The following is a 14,099-nucleotide window of genomic DNA, read 5'->3' on the forward strand; positions in this document are numbered from 1 at the left end:
CTGGTCATTTAAATCAACTCAAATGTAGTTTTCTTTATAAATTAGAACTCAGTTGGCAAAGGTAAGAAGCCTCTTGTTTAAAGCTCAGTGAACTTATATAAAATATAAATTGGTAATCTTAAGATTCTGCTAACTTAAAAAATTTTTCCAAGATTGAAAGAAAGTGCATAGACTTTCATAGTAATTTAATGATTTCAATTTTCCAAAGCTTCTACCTTTCATAAAAAACAAACTGAAGACTAAAAGGAAATGAGGTGGTTATATTTTTATTCTACCTTTAATTCCATTTTAGGAAAACCATTTGCTAAAATATTTTAGCAAACTAGAATTAATTTAGCAAACTAGAATTAAAAATTATAAAACATTTTGGGAAAATATATTTTTATTTTGTTTCCCCCATCTCTCATTTTTTTTCTGTTGAGGAACACCAAGGACGTACCATCATTTTGTATCTGTTATATTTTCTTATATTCTTTTTTGTTGTTATCGTTCTAGGCGTAATGTGATATTCTAGATGAAGCTTTTAAGCACTATATAGCAACATCATTTGGGAGTATTGGTTAATACTTTGTGTGTACTGATTTTATATTTCTAGATACTAATGTTTTTGCTTTTGAAGTATTATTTACTCTACATGTTAAATTTCTATAAGTAGTGATTAAATCATTAAGGTCGGAGTTGTTCTCATATAGAAATAAAGAGATTAACCCTACTCATAATACTATTCAGTAAACATAAAATAGAAACTGCTGGTTAAAAAAAGAAAGAAAGGCTCAGAAGAAGCAAAACATTTAACCTGGCATAGCAAAGCAAATGTAAATTACGTTAAAGTACAGAGTAATAGCAGTAACGTATGCTAATGACTTGCACCTTTTAATTAATAGAGTTGTTTATCGGGCTCCAGACAGCCAGGTAGGAGTCTCTCCTATTATTTTGGGAGGCGTACAATCTTGCAAATTTAAAGTTGTTACGTATGGAACAAATCCAGTAATCTCCACGTAATTCAGTGGAGCCTTTTCAAGCCTGAAGATTTATTTTAATTGCAGATGTTAACAAGATGTGTACTTTTGCCTGTGTCCTTGTCCGCCTGGTCTTTTATGTTGCCTGGTTTCTATGTCACTATTGAAATTGAGACTCATCGTGTTGACTTTGGTCATTCTCAACAATGTGACCTGAAATGAATTAGAACTATCCTGAGTCAGTGTACAGGAAACAAGTCAGATCTTTCAAAACAATTATTTCTATAAATGAAGGAGTTAAAATAAATTGTTTTTCCTCATATTGAGGTCTCCTGAAATAAGTCTGTTGAAGGTTTATTGAGCTCAGCTGAATCAGGTGACTTCAATTCAATATAAAATATTCCCTACAGTTCAAATCAATATAAAATAACTCATTGGACACCTACTATCTTTCAGGTATATGAAGAATGAATGGATTGGTAAGGAGCCTGGATGGCCCAAGTCAGGCATTTTGGTTTAGTAGAGTGAATCATAGAATTCCAGAATCTTAGAGCTGGAAGAAACCTTAAACAGATGCATGGGTGTGTGACTTATGGGTAAGTAAGCAAGAGGCCATAGTGAAGTAATGACACATGTTCAAGGTCACCAGCTAAGACCTCAGCTTGAACCAAAGTCTGAGACCTGCTCCAGTCCACCCATCAGGCCTTCTCCTTTTACATCCTGAGTGAAGTCTGTCTTGTGTGAAATCATTATCTAACTGTTTCAAACTCTCTGCTAATACAACCGTGGTTAACAATGGCATATCCACTCAGTGAAATATTATTCAGCCATTAAAGATAATATTTATGATGCCTGAATAATAACATGGAAAAGTGACGAAGAGGTAATGATAAAGGAAGAAGCAGGAAGTAAAGCTGTGTATGTAGCATAATGACAATTGTTTTTTTTGGGTTTTTTTGCTGTACGTGGGCCTCCCACTGCTGTGGCCTCTCCCGTTGCAGAGCACAGGCTCCGGACACGCAGGCTCAGGGGTCATGGCTCACGGGCCCAGCCGCTCCGCGGCATGTGGGATCCTCCCGGACCAGGGCACGAACGAACCCGTGTCCCCTGCATCGGCAGGCGGACTCTCAACCACTGCACCACCAGGGAAGCCCCATGACAATTGTTTTTTAAAAAAACCTTGAAATAGAAAAAATTGGGAAAAAATGAAAGTTATTTGTGTGTATATTTGAATGGTGGCAATGGCAAGCAATGTTTTCCTTTATTCCCATTTTCCAATACTTTTTAACTTTCCTTATAAGCATATCCCATTTTAAAGTGAAAATGTGACAACAACTGTTCTGCCATGTTCAAAGATAGATAAGGCTTTCTGCAGTGGGTCTAAAGATGTCTCTGGAGCAGAATATACCTCAAACAGAGAAGAGCAAGCCATCCACTCAAGAAGTTGGTGTGAGGGTGCAGGTCCCTCTCCTCCGAGCTTTCTTTCACAGGGAACCCAGGCCAGGGAGTCGGGAGAGCTCTCCCCACCCCGAACTCAGCCTGAGCCCTGGAAGAGAGGAGCAATTAACAGGAGCATCGGAGGGTATCTCCCAGATCAGACAAATCAATAACAAGGTTCCTCTCCAAGCACCAGAGAGCAGACTTGAGCTATACCCAGGAAGCCTCCTAATCTAAGAAATGAGAGCCTAATTGAAATGGGGAAATCCTGTGCTTCAGTGCACTGCAGTCACTCATTCAGATCATTACTGTGAAACATTATGAAACATGTCAACTTTCACTATTGCTCTGATGATACTGGCCCAGAACTCCTTTCCTTCCATCACTCCTTTCAGTCAATTCTAAATTCTCTCAAGTTTTGGATTCCCAAGGCCTTCCAGTTGGCTTACTTGCTTTCCTAGAGGTGGGTGCTGAAATTTTTCTTTTTCTCTCTCTTTTTTTTTTGGCTGTGGTATGCAGCATACAGAACTTTAGCTCCCCAACCAGGGATCGAACCCGTGCCCCCTGCAGTGGAAGTGCAGTCTTAACCACGGGACCACCAGGGAAGTCCCTGAAATTTCTTTTTTTAACAACTTTCTTGAGGCATAGTTTACAAGAAATTAACTGCACATTTTTTTAAATATGCATTTTGAACAGTTTTGACAGACTTATACATCCAGGAAATCACAACCACTAATAAGACACCAACATTTCCAACACTCCCAACGTTTCTTTGTGCCCCTTTGCATGTGATCCCTCCTGGTTCCCTCCAAACCCCTCCACCTATCCCCAGGCAACCATCCATCTGCCTTCTGTCATTATAGATTAGTTTTCATTTTTTAAAAATTGATATAAATGGGGGCTTCCCTGGTGGCGCAGTGGTTGAGAGTCCGCCTGCCGATGCAGGGGACACGGGTTCATTCGTGCCCCGGTCTGGGAAGATCCCACATGCCGCGGAGTGGCTGGGCCCGTGAGCCATGGCCGCTGAGCCTGCGCGTCCGGAGCCTGTGCTCCGCAACGGGAGAGGCCACAACAGTGAGAGGCCCGCGTACCGAGAAAAAAAAAAAAAAAAAAAAAGGTATAAATGGAATACAGTGTATAGCCTTTTGAATCTGGTCTATTTAACTCAGCATAACAACTTTGATATACATTCAAGTTATTAAGGGTATCAGTAGATGTTTTCTTTTTGTTGATAATCAGTATTTTATTGTATGAATGGACAACATTTTGTTTATTCACTTGTTGATGGACATTGGGGTATTACAATTAAGCTGCCATGAAAATTCAGTACAAGTCTTTGTGTGAACATATATTTTCATTTCTTTTGGGTAAATACCTAGGAGTGGAATGGCTAGGTTACATGTTGGATGTCTGTTTACCTTTTTAAGAAAATACTCTTTCCTATTTTACATACCCACAGCAGTTTCAGTATGCGAGTTCCAGTAGCCCCAGATCCTTGCCATCACTTAGTATATTCCACGTTTAGCCACTCTGGTGGGTATGGACAGATAGTTCACTGTGGATCACGTCTCTGTCTCGCATCCCAGTCTCCTTGTGAAAGAAAGCTTGGAGGAGAATTTCCAGCACCCTCTACTCCGACTTTTTGAGTGGATGGTTTGTTCTTCTCTGTGCTTGAGTCTTCATTCTGCTCCAAAACATCTTTAGACCCACCGTCAACGGGCTTTGCTTCTGCCTGAAAATGATCCCTACTGCTTCCTTTCCAGAGCTTCCCGTTCTGTCCTGGCCATGAAACAAGTCAGCATTCAATGAATTCTTACTGTATTCATTTGCTAGGGCTGCTGGAAAAAAATTACCACAAACTTGGTGGCTTAAAATGACAGAAATGTATTCTCTCACAGTTCAGGAGGTCAGAGTCCAAAATGAAGGTGCTGGCAGGGTGGGCTTTCTGGAGGCTCTGAGGGGGAATCCGCTCCATGCTGTCGCTTGGAGCTGCCTTACTCCAATCCTGCCTCTGTCTTCACATGCGTTCCCCTTTGTGCACATCTTCTCCTCTGTATGTCCTCTCTCAGCCCCCCGCCCTCTGCCTCGATTGTCATAGGATTTAGGGTACACCTTGGTAATCCAGGATGATCTCTTCATCTCAAGATCCTGAATCACATTGGCACAGACCCCTTTTCTAGATAAGGTAACATTCAAAGACTCCAGGGATGTGCCTTGGCTATGTTTTGGCGGGGGGGGGGGTCATTCTTCAACGTCCCACACTTGGTAAGAACTAGGTACAATGCTAAACACTGTGTTGACCATCTGATTTCCTCACAAACACCCTGTGAGGTATTATTCCTATTTGGGGGTAATATAGGCTTAAAGAAGCGGGTGCCGGTGAGAGGTAGAATCTGGTAGAATCATGCACTAGGTGTGCAGGCTTCAGTAATTGCAGCACACGGGCTCAGTAGTTGTGGCATGCGGGCTCAGTAGTTGTGGCTTGCAGGCTCTAGAGTGCAAGCTCAGTAGTTGCGGCACACAGGCTTAGTTGCTCCGCGGCATGTGGGATCTTCCCGGACCAAGGCACGAACCTGTGTCCCCTGCATCGGCAGGCGGACTCTCAACCACTGCGCCACCAGGGAAGCCCCTCTGGTTCTTTTGATCAATCACCACCCAGCAGTTTACTGAAGAAAGAGATCTTCTAGACGTTTATCTGTAGAAAGTTACATATCAAAAATACATCACCAAAAACTTCACACACAGAGGCAAAATGAAAGACATCATATTCATCAAAGGAATGTGGAGTCAATTGTAATTTTTCTTCTTTGTATTAAGAAAGGCATATTATTTCCTTCCTTTGCATAATTAGACATGGCTGGATGGATTCCATATGATTTTTTTTTTCTCTAAAAACTGCCTAAAGGCTAAAAGCAAGCATGGAAAGATTTATCCCTAAAGTAAATATTTGGGAGACAGTAATGGCACCTTAATATTTGCTCCTTTGAACACAGTAATTAAGGAATTTAGATATATACGCTGATGTACTTCAAATGTTCCTTTAGAATATCTTATTTAGTGCTCTGTACTTATCAGTGCCTTTCCCACAAACCATTTGCTTTTGAATATGAGTCTTTTGGGCTTTCTTGTATTTGATGTTTCACTATGATTTCTCCCACATGGCACAATTCGGCTAAGAAATTCCCAGTTTTCAGGTTTGTCTGTGAAGAACTTACAATGTGCAACGTTTATTGTTTCGCTAATTGTCTTACATTAGAGTCTGTCTGCATATTTTCCATAGAGAACTAGGGGCTACTCAAGTCTGTTCTTGGATTTACTCTTTTTCTGTGTAATCTACACTCTTTAGGAAGACATAGGATGAGAAATTTGGTAGGGTTGCCAAGTAATCTCTGAGTTTCTTCCAAATCGAAGTCTCTTTTGCTGATAATAAGTCCTAATCAAATCAAATGCCTGAGTTTAGGTTCTGCCAAATGGAAGAAAGGGTCCCTGAGAGGGCCCTTCTGTGGAGTATAAAAAGTCCCCAAGTTAAGAATGTGTCATGGGTCTATTCTCTGCCCGGATGCACAGAAAAATGGGCTGAGGGATCCTGCATGGTTTCATACAAACTCATCCTCTAGTGCAACTCCAGGGAATTGGAGCAGGTTCCCCGAAAGAGTAGCTCCCTAGGGAACTCTTTTCTGAAAGAATTGCGTAACTTCATATTGTCCAGAAAGGACTCAGGAGGAAACCTTTTAAAAATTTCCCTTCTGAATGTGCTGAGAGGGTAGTCCTCACCTGTCTGAACAGTTAGGAAAATGAGCTCCAGAAAGTTTGAACGGAGGCTTGCCAAGAGAGTCTTCATTGTAACCCTGTCCTCAAATGCCCAAAGGGCAGAGGGTGTGGCCTGGAAAAAAAATTTACTCATAATAATTTTCCTTTCAGTCATCATAGTAAGTACAGTTCCACAGTCAGCTGCTTTGGATCGTTTGGGCCATTGCCAAACTGATGGAAATGGCACAGATTTGACTTTAGTTATGAAGAAGGCCAAAAGCAAGGGAAACTACCATTTCAAAGATCAGTGATTTCGGCCAAACTTATGACGAAATCCATGTCTGGGGAGGGTTTAAATGACAGTCAGGGCATCAGACCTCATAATGCTCAGAGTCACTGATCAACTGGGCAAATTAGCATAGTTACACTCATAATTGATCACAAACTATGCATATTTTTCCTCTTTATTTGACTGTCAAAAAGTGTTAGCCAACGTCTATTGAGCACTTATTCTGGGGAAACACATTGCTTCCAGGGAGCAGTGAATATTCATAAGATGTGGCCTTTGCCTTAGGGGATTTTTCAGTCTCTATAAACAACACACTCTTAGCTCATTAATGGAGCTCGAATAAAGAACAAAATGTGATAATGCCATTTGCAGAAACATGAATGGACTTAGAGATTATCATACTAACTGGAGTAAGTCAGACAAAGAAAGACAAATATCATATGATACCACTTATATGTGGAATCTAAAATATGATACAAATTAACTTATTTACAAAACAGAAATAGACTTGCAGACATAGAAAACAAACATGTTTACCAATGGGGAAAATAGGGAGGGTGGATAAATTAGGAGTCTGGGATTGGCAGGTGCAAGCTACAGTGTATAAAATAGATAAACAAGGCTCTAATATATAGCACAGGGAACTATATTCAATATCTTGTAAATAAACTGTAATTGAAAAGAATATGAAAAAGTATATACACTATATATATACTCTTTTTCACTGTATATATATAGTGATATATATATATATATATATATATATATAAACTTTGCTGTACACTAGAAACTAACACAACATTGTAAATGAACTATACTTCAATTTTTTAAAAAAAAGAACAAAATGTAAGGCAGGAACATCTTTCTCTGGGGGTCCTCAAAGGAAGCAAAGCATCAGTGCTCCCAGCCTTCAGGGGGCCACCTGCTGGATGTCACGGACAGATGAAGGGGATGAGAGTCTCACAGAGGATGAAAACAGGAGGCAGAATGATGGCACATAGTAGATACTTATTACGTTTGCCACATATTCCTAATATTAAGCCACTGTAGTATGACTTTCAGTAAGTGTCAAAATCCCCAGGCAGTAGTAAAACAAAAGAGCTTATGAAAAAATCAGACAGAAATTGGAAATAAAAAAGAATCAATGTAATTTTAAAAATTGTACTAAACTCTAGGCTGAATTAAATCAACTAATTGGAAGAATCAGCCAGAATGTAGCACAGAGATAAAGAGATGAACGTGATGAAAGTGCACCGAAGACACATAAGATAAATTGAGATTCTTCAGTATAGGCCTAAGAGGAGTGAGAGAAATAGAGAACGCTCTCTAAAATGACACAGCAGGGCTTTCCTGGTGGCGCAGTGGTTGAGAGTCCGCCTGCCGATGCAGGGCACATGGGTTCGTGTCCCGGTTCAGGACGATCCCACATGCCGCAAAGTGGCTGGGCCCGTGAGCCATGGCCGCTGAGCCTGTGCGTCCGGAGCCTGTGCTCCGCAACGGGAGAGGCCACAACAGTGAGAGGCCTGCGTATGGCAAAAAAAAAAAAAAAAAAAAAAAAAATAAGAATAAAATGACAGAGCAAAACAATATTCAAAAGAATAGTCGTTGAATATTTTCCAGCACTGATGAAAGAGATGAATTTCCAGACTTAGGAAGCATAATGCTAAGCATGATCAAATAAAATGAATCCACATCTTAATATATCATAACATAATGGTATATAATCAAAGAGAAGAATCATAAAAGCTAACATGAATAAAAGACAGATTACTTACAAAGTAAAAACAATTAAACTTAAAGTGGACTTTTCCTCAAGAAGACTAGATGCCAGGAGAAAATAATGAAGTAATAGCTCCTAAATGATGAGGGAAAATAATTGCCATATATGATTTCTATACCCAGCTAAGCTACCATCAGCATTGTTGTTGTTTTTGCTTTTGGTGGTGGTAATGATGATGGGGTGGGGTGGGGGGGATAGGAAAAATAGTTTTTCCCCCAGATATACAACAACTAAGAAAGTTTGCTACCTAAGTTTGCTGGGGATGCTATAACAAAATACCACAGGCTAAGTAGCTTAAGCAATATTTATTTCTCATAGTTCTGAAGTCTGGGAAATCTAAGATCAAGGTGCCAGCCAATTCACTTCCTGGTAAGACCCTCTTTCTGGCTTGCAGATGGCTGTCTTCTTGCTGTGTCCTCAGAAGGCAGGTTGAGGGAGAGAGAGGGAGAGAAAGAAAGAGAGAGAGGGCTCTCTGGTATCTCTTCTTATAAGGGCATTTATCCCATCATGAGGACCCCATCCTCATGATCTAATCACCTCTAAAAGGACCCCCAACATTGGGGGTTAGGGCATCAACATAAGAATTTGGGGTGGGGGTGGACACAAACATTCAGTCTGTAACACTATCCCTCTATCCTCAATAAAAGAATGTAAATAAAATACTTTACAGAAGAAAAATACAGCCAGGATAAAGGAGTGAGGCTGGGAACAATGGTAAACCCAGAAATTGGGTAATGTATATAGGTGAAAGTTAGTAAATATTTACTGATAAGTTTAACAAATTTCTATGAACTAAAAATAAACAATTAATTGCACTGTGTTTTTTAAATGACAGAGCTTTTAATAACAAGATAATAAAAATCATCTTTATTTTATATCTAATTGATGCTAACATTTAATTGACCATCGCTTCATTTTTTTCGTAGTAGCTGTAGTTTCTTATAGCCTCAGGCTCTATAATAATAAACATATCCATTTTTATGACCAATTTTTTTTTAATAAAACATTTATTTTTCAGTAGTTTTAGATTTACGGAAAAAATTGCACAGATCCAGTTTCCCCTGTTGTTAACATCTTACCTTACTATGCTACACTAGTTACAACTAAGGGACTGACATTTGTAGATTATTATTAAGTAAACTCCATACTTTATTTGAATTTCACTAGTTTTTTTTCCCAATTCCCCTTTTCTGTTCCAGGATCCATCCAGGATACCACGTTACATTTAGAAGTCACGTTTCCCTAGCTTCCTTTGGTCTACAAGATTTTCTCAGACCTTCCTTGTTTTTGATGACGGACCATTTTGAGAAATACCGATCAGGTACTTTATAGAGTGTTCCTCAATGTTGGTTTGGTTGCTGTTTTGGTTAGGCTGGGATTATATGTTTTGGGGAGGAAGACCACAGAGGTGAAGTGCCATTGTCATCACGTCAGATCAAGAGTACATGCTAGCAACATGACATCACTGATAATGTTCATCTTGATCACCCGGCAGAAGTGGTGTTTGCCACTTTTTCTTCACTCCCCTTTCCATAATTTCTTTGGAAGGAGGTCATTAAGCATGGCCCACACTCAAGGAATAGGGAGTTAAGCTCCATCTCCTTTAGGGGGGATATCTACATAAACAATTTTGAATTCTTCTGTACAGTATATTTGTCCCTTCTTCCCATTTACTTATTATTAACCATTCATTTCTATCAATATGGACCCATGGATATTTAGTTTATACTTTATACTTTGGATATAGCCCAACATTGATTTTTGTCACTCAAATTGTTCCAGGTCTGGCCACTGAGAGCTCTTTCAGGTTGGCTCTTGTGTCCATTTTTGTGGCCCCATTGTTTTGTTTTTGAACACTGCCTTTCTTTCTTTACTTCAAGACGCTCCAGGCTCATCTTGTACATCCTCTGTCCCAACCCTAGAATCAGCAGTATCTCCAAGGATCCTGGTTCCATTACCATGACAGTTTTCAAACAACTGCCATACAAAACAGGTGTGTCCAGGTAATTCCCTGGCGGTCCACTGGTTAAGACTGCACTTTCACTGCCATGGGTCCAGGTTTTATACCTGGTTGGGGAAATACGATCCCATGTGCTGCGCGACGCGGCCAAAAAAAAAAAAAAAAAAAAAAGGTGCGTCCTTGTTGAAAACAGTTTTAATCAAAGTCACAGCTCTGGGCTTCCCTGGTGGCGCAGTGGTTGAGAGTCCGCCTGCCAATGCAGGGGACACGGGCTCGTGCCCCGGTCCGGGAAGATCCCACATGCCGCGGAGCGGCTGGGCCTGTGAGCCATGCCCGCTGAGCCTGTGCGTCCGGAGCCTGTGGTCCGCAACGGGAGAGGCCGCAACAGTGAGAGACCCGCGTATCGCAAAAAACAAACAAACAAACAAAAATGAAATACCACTACACACGCACTAGAATGGCTAAGATTAACAAGGCTGACAATGACAAGTGTTGGTGAGGATGGGGGGAAGATGGGATTCTCATTCATTTCTTAACACAAAAGAAATTTATTCTCTCACAGCTCTGGAGGCTAGAAGTCCGAAATCAGGGTGCAGGCAGGACCACACTCCCTCTGGAGGCTCTTCGGCTCCTGGTAGCTATTGGCTTTCCTTGGCTCCTGGCTGCATCTCTCTCTGCTCCATCTTCACGTCACCTCTCCTCCCCCCGTCTATCTCTCAGCCTCTCTTACAAGGATACATGTGATGGCACTTAGGACCTACCCAGATAATCCAGGCTGAACCCCCTCTCTGGAGACCCTTAACTTAATCACAGCTTTTGCCACAGTAGGTAATTTTCACAGGTTTTGGGGATCAGGATACATATGTATCTTCAGCCCACTACACGACCCCAAAACCCAAATGTCCATCAATGGGTGAACGTGAAAACAAATTATCATACATCCATATAGTGCAGTAGCACACGACCATAAGAAAGAACTAGTTACTGATAAATGCAACAACATAGATGCATTTCAAAAGCACTTTGCTAAGTGAAAGAAGCCGGATTCAAGAAAACTACAAACTGTATGATGCCATTCGTATGATAAACCCGAAAACGCAACACTATAGGGATAGAAAGCTTATCAGTGGTGGCCAAGGGCTGGAGGTGGAAGAAGGGGATTGACTGCAAAGGGACAGAAGGGAATTGGGTGGGGGGCGGGGTGATGGAAATGTTACACATATTGATTACAGTGTTGGTTACATGACTACACACATTTCAAAAGTCATCAAACTGCACACTTAAAATTGGTGAATTTTCCTTTACATAAAGTATACCTCGATAAACCCACTTGTAAACTAGCATATCAATCAAATTTTGATAATGTCATGCATTTCATCTGAGACATTTTTGGGGTCCTGATAATATTCTTTCGAATGGTATAACTTTTCATTATTCTGTGGTTTAAGAAAAGTTTGGAAACCTCCTTCCCTCCTTCTGTTTCCCCTCCCTGGAATACATTATAAGCCACTGTAAAGCCATTATAAAGCCACTGTAAAGAAGATAAGTAAAATGAATTCTATCCCAAGACCACACTTGTCCAAGTGACATGGAAGTCCTCTCAGTTTCTAGAATGCCTTGTAACTCCCCAGCCCTACAGAATTTCTTCCCCAGCTCACTACATCCACCTCTTAATCCGTTTCTAACCCTCATCTCTCTCTATTTCGATCCCTTCTCCATAGTGACACCAAAATGACCTTCCTAAAAACCAAATCTAATCATGTAAATTTTAGGTTTAAAAATTACCTTTGTTCCCCCCCCACCACCATAAGATAAATTCACACGCTGCGCCAGTTAGGACTCTTAATAATACACTCTTGAACCTGTCTTCCAACCTCATCATCTACCACCTTCCGTAAGGTACACTCTGTGTTTCTGGGTTCAGTGTCTTATTGTTTCTTACAGACAGTGCATTTCATACGAGTGCGGTTTTGCTTTGATTCTGTCTGGTTTCCCATATGCCCTCCCTTCCACTCACCTCATCATGTGCTGATTGGCTTAGGCCTCGGGCCACTGCTTGTCTCCAACACAATCACTGTGGCCAGGGGATGAGAGTCCTCTAATGCGCTGTCCACTGGATGGGAACCCCTATATTCACACACCAGCTGCCAGTTTCCTCCGCCTCTGGTAGAGATAATAAGGGACTGGACAGCCATGGGAGGTACAGGGCCATCTATAGAGGTGAAGAGTGCTAGGCACTCCCACTTCCTTGCCATACCCAGAGTCTCAGGAGATTACATGTAATTGTGTGTGTGTGCGTGTGTGTACACAGACACACTCACACACGCGCACACACAGCTGCCCTGAGTGCCTGCGGGTAACAGGAGGGAAGGCAGGTCAGGAGCCCACCTACAGCGCGCAGGTGAGGAGTGGCGGCAGGGTGGGAACCACTGGGCATCATCACAGGCACCTTTAAACTGTATCCAAGCCGATCTTGCTTATTCCATGTGCTTTTTTTTTCCTTTTTTTTTTTCATGTGCTTTTCATTCTTCTTTTCTTGTGACCAGCGAACTAATAGAGTGTAGACTACCCCCTCCCCCCCCCCAAAAAAAGTTCTAGAAAAGCCCATCCTCAGCGCGCCCCGGGTTAAGAGTCTATCCTCAGTGACTACCGCGTGGCCTTGACTGCGGCGTCTACACAGCCCCTCCTGGGCCACTAAGCATCGGCCTCCCTTTCGCCCGAGCCGGAAGGAGTCGCCTCCCTTCCTCGCGCCACCTTCTCCCCGGAGGAGGACACGCCGCGGGAAGCCGGGAGAAGCCCTGGCTCAGCCCTGGACGTCCCCGTGGGAACGCGCCCGAGATCGCCGTCCCCGGAGGCCCGTGCGCGCCCCTCTTCGCCCCCGGAGTCGGAGGCCCGGCCTGTGATCGCGTTCCAGGGAGCAGGCGGGGTCCCGGGCCGCCAGGCGGAGGGCGGGCGCCTGTGATGTGCGGCCAGGGAGCGCGCGGAGTGTCCCGGGCGCCAACCTGTGATCGCCCGCCAAGCGCACAAGCGTAGCTCCCGCCGGAAGCGCCCAGGACGAAGGAATCGGGAACCGGGCTCAGGCTGGCGGCTGTGGTCTGCTGCCTCGCGCGCCCACCTGCAACCGGCCGCTGACCAAATACAGCGAGGATCCCCCAAACCTGCTCTGCAGAGATCCCTAACGTCCACTCGCTTCCAGACAGAGCCCGGAGGGCACCCAGCCCCGAGACACAGGACTCGGTCCCTGGGCTGCTTGTCACGTGGGCCAGAAAAGAATAGAAGGTGGATTCGTGCCTCCTCGCCGTCCACAGGGCCTCTGCCTTGCTGAGCGTGTGTCCACTTAGGGGAAGATCTCTCTGGAATGGTATTTCAGTGCCACACAGGTGATGATCAGAACAGGTGCGAATAGTTTACCAAGAAAGAAACATTTCTCCCTTAAATGCCTCCCTGTGCAGATTCAAAGCAGACAAAAGCCTCACATTAGCATAGGTGGTGCAAGCCACCTGTTCAAATAACTCAGGCAAATAGTGAAAAACAGCCTTGGAAAGAAGAAAAGAACTCAAAAGCAGTGCAAATACTTGCACACAAGTAGAAGGATTAAGCTTCACCAAGAGTAATAGGCAAGGAGCTGGAGAGGTGTTTCCCGTTTGAAACCCAAACTTGCAGGAGTTATTTTTAGCAGCCTATTCGATTCCATCAGATGGCCAGACAGCAGCTTTCTCAGCCTTGGCAAAATAAAAATACAGGAGAAAAATCCAGTCTGCTCTAACCCAGCAAGCATTTATGTTTGGAAATCCTGATTTCAGGTAATGGGTGAGCAGGTAGGATTCTGTTCACAAAACAGCTAGGCACTGGAGAGGCTGCACCTCCGATTGCTGTTACCGCCTCTTACATCCCGAGAAAACAAAACATGATTTCGTCAGCATT

The sequence above is a fragment of the Lagenorhynchus albirostris genome, chromosome 18 (genome assembly GCF_949774975.1).
Source record: "Lagenorhynchus albirostris chromosome 18, mLagAlb1.1, whole genome shotgun sequence".
Lineage (NCBI taxonomy): Eukaryota > Metazoa > Chordata > Mammalia > Artiodactyla > Delphinidae > Lagenorhynchus > Lagenorhynchus albirostris.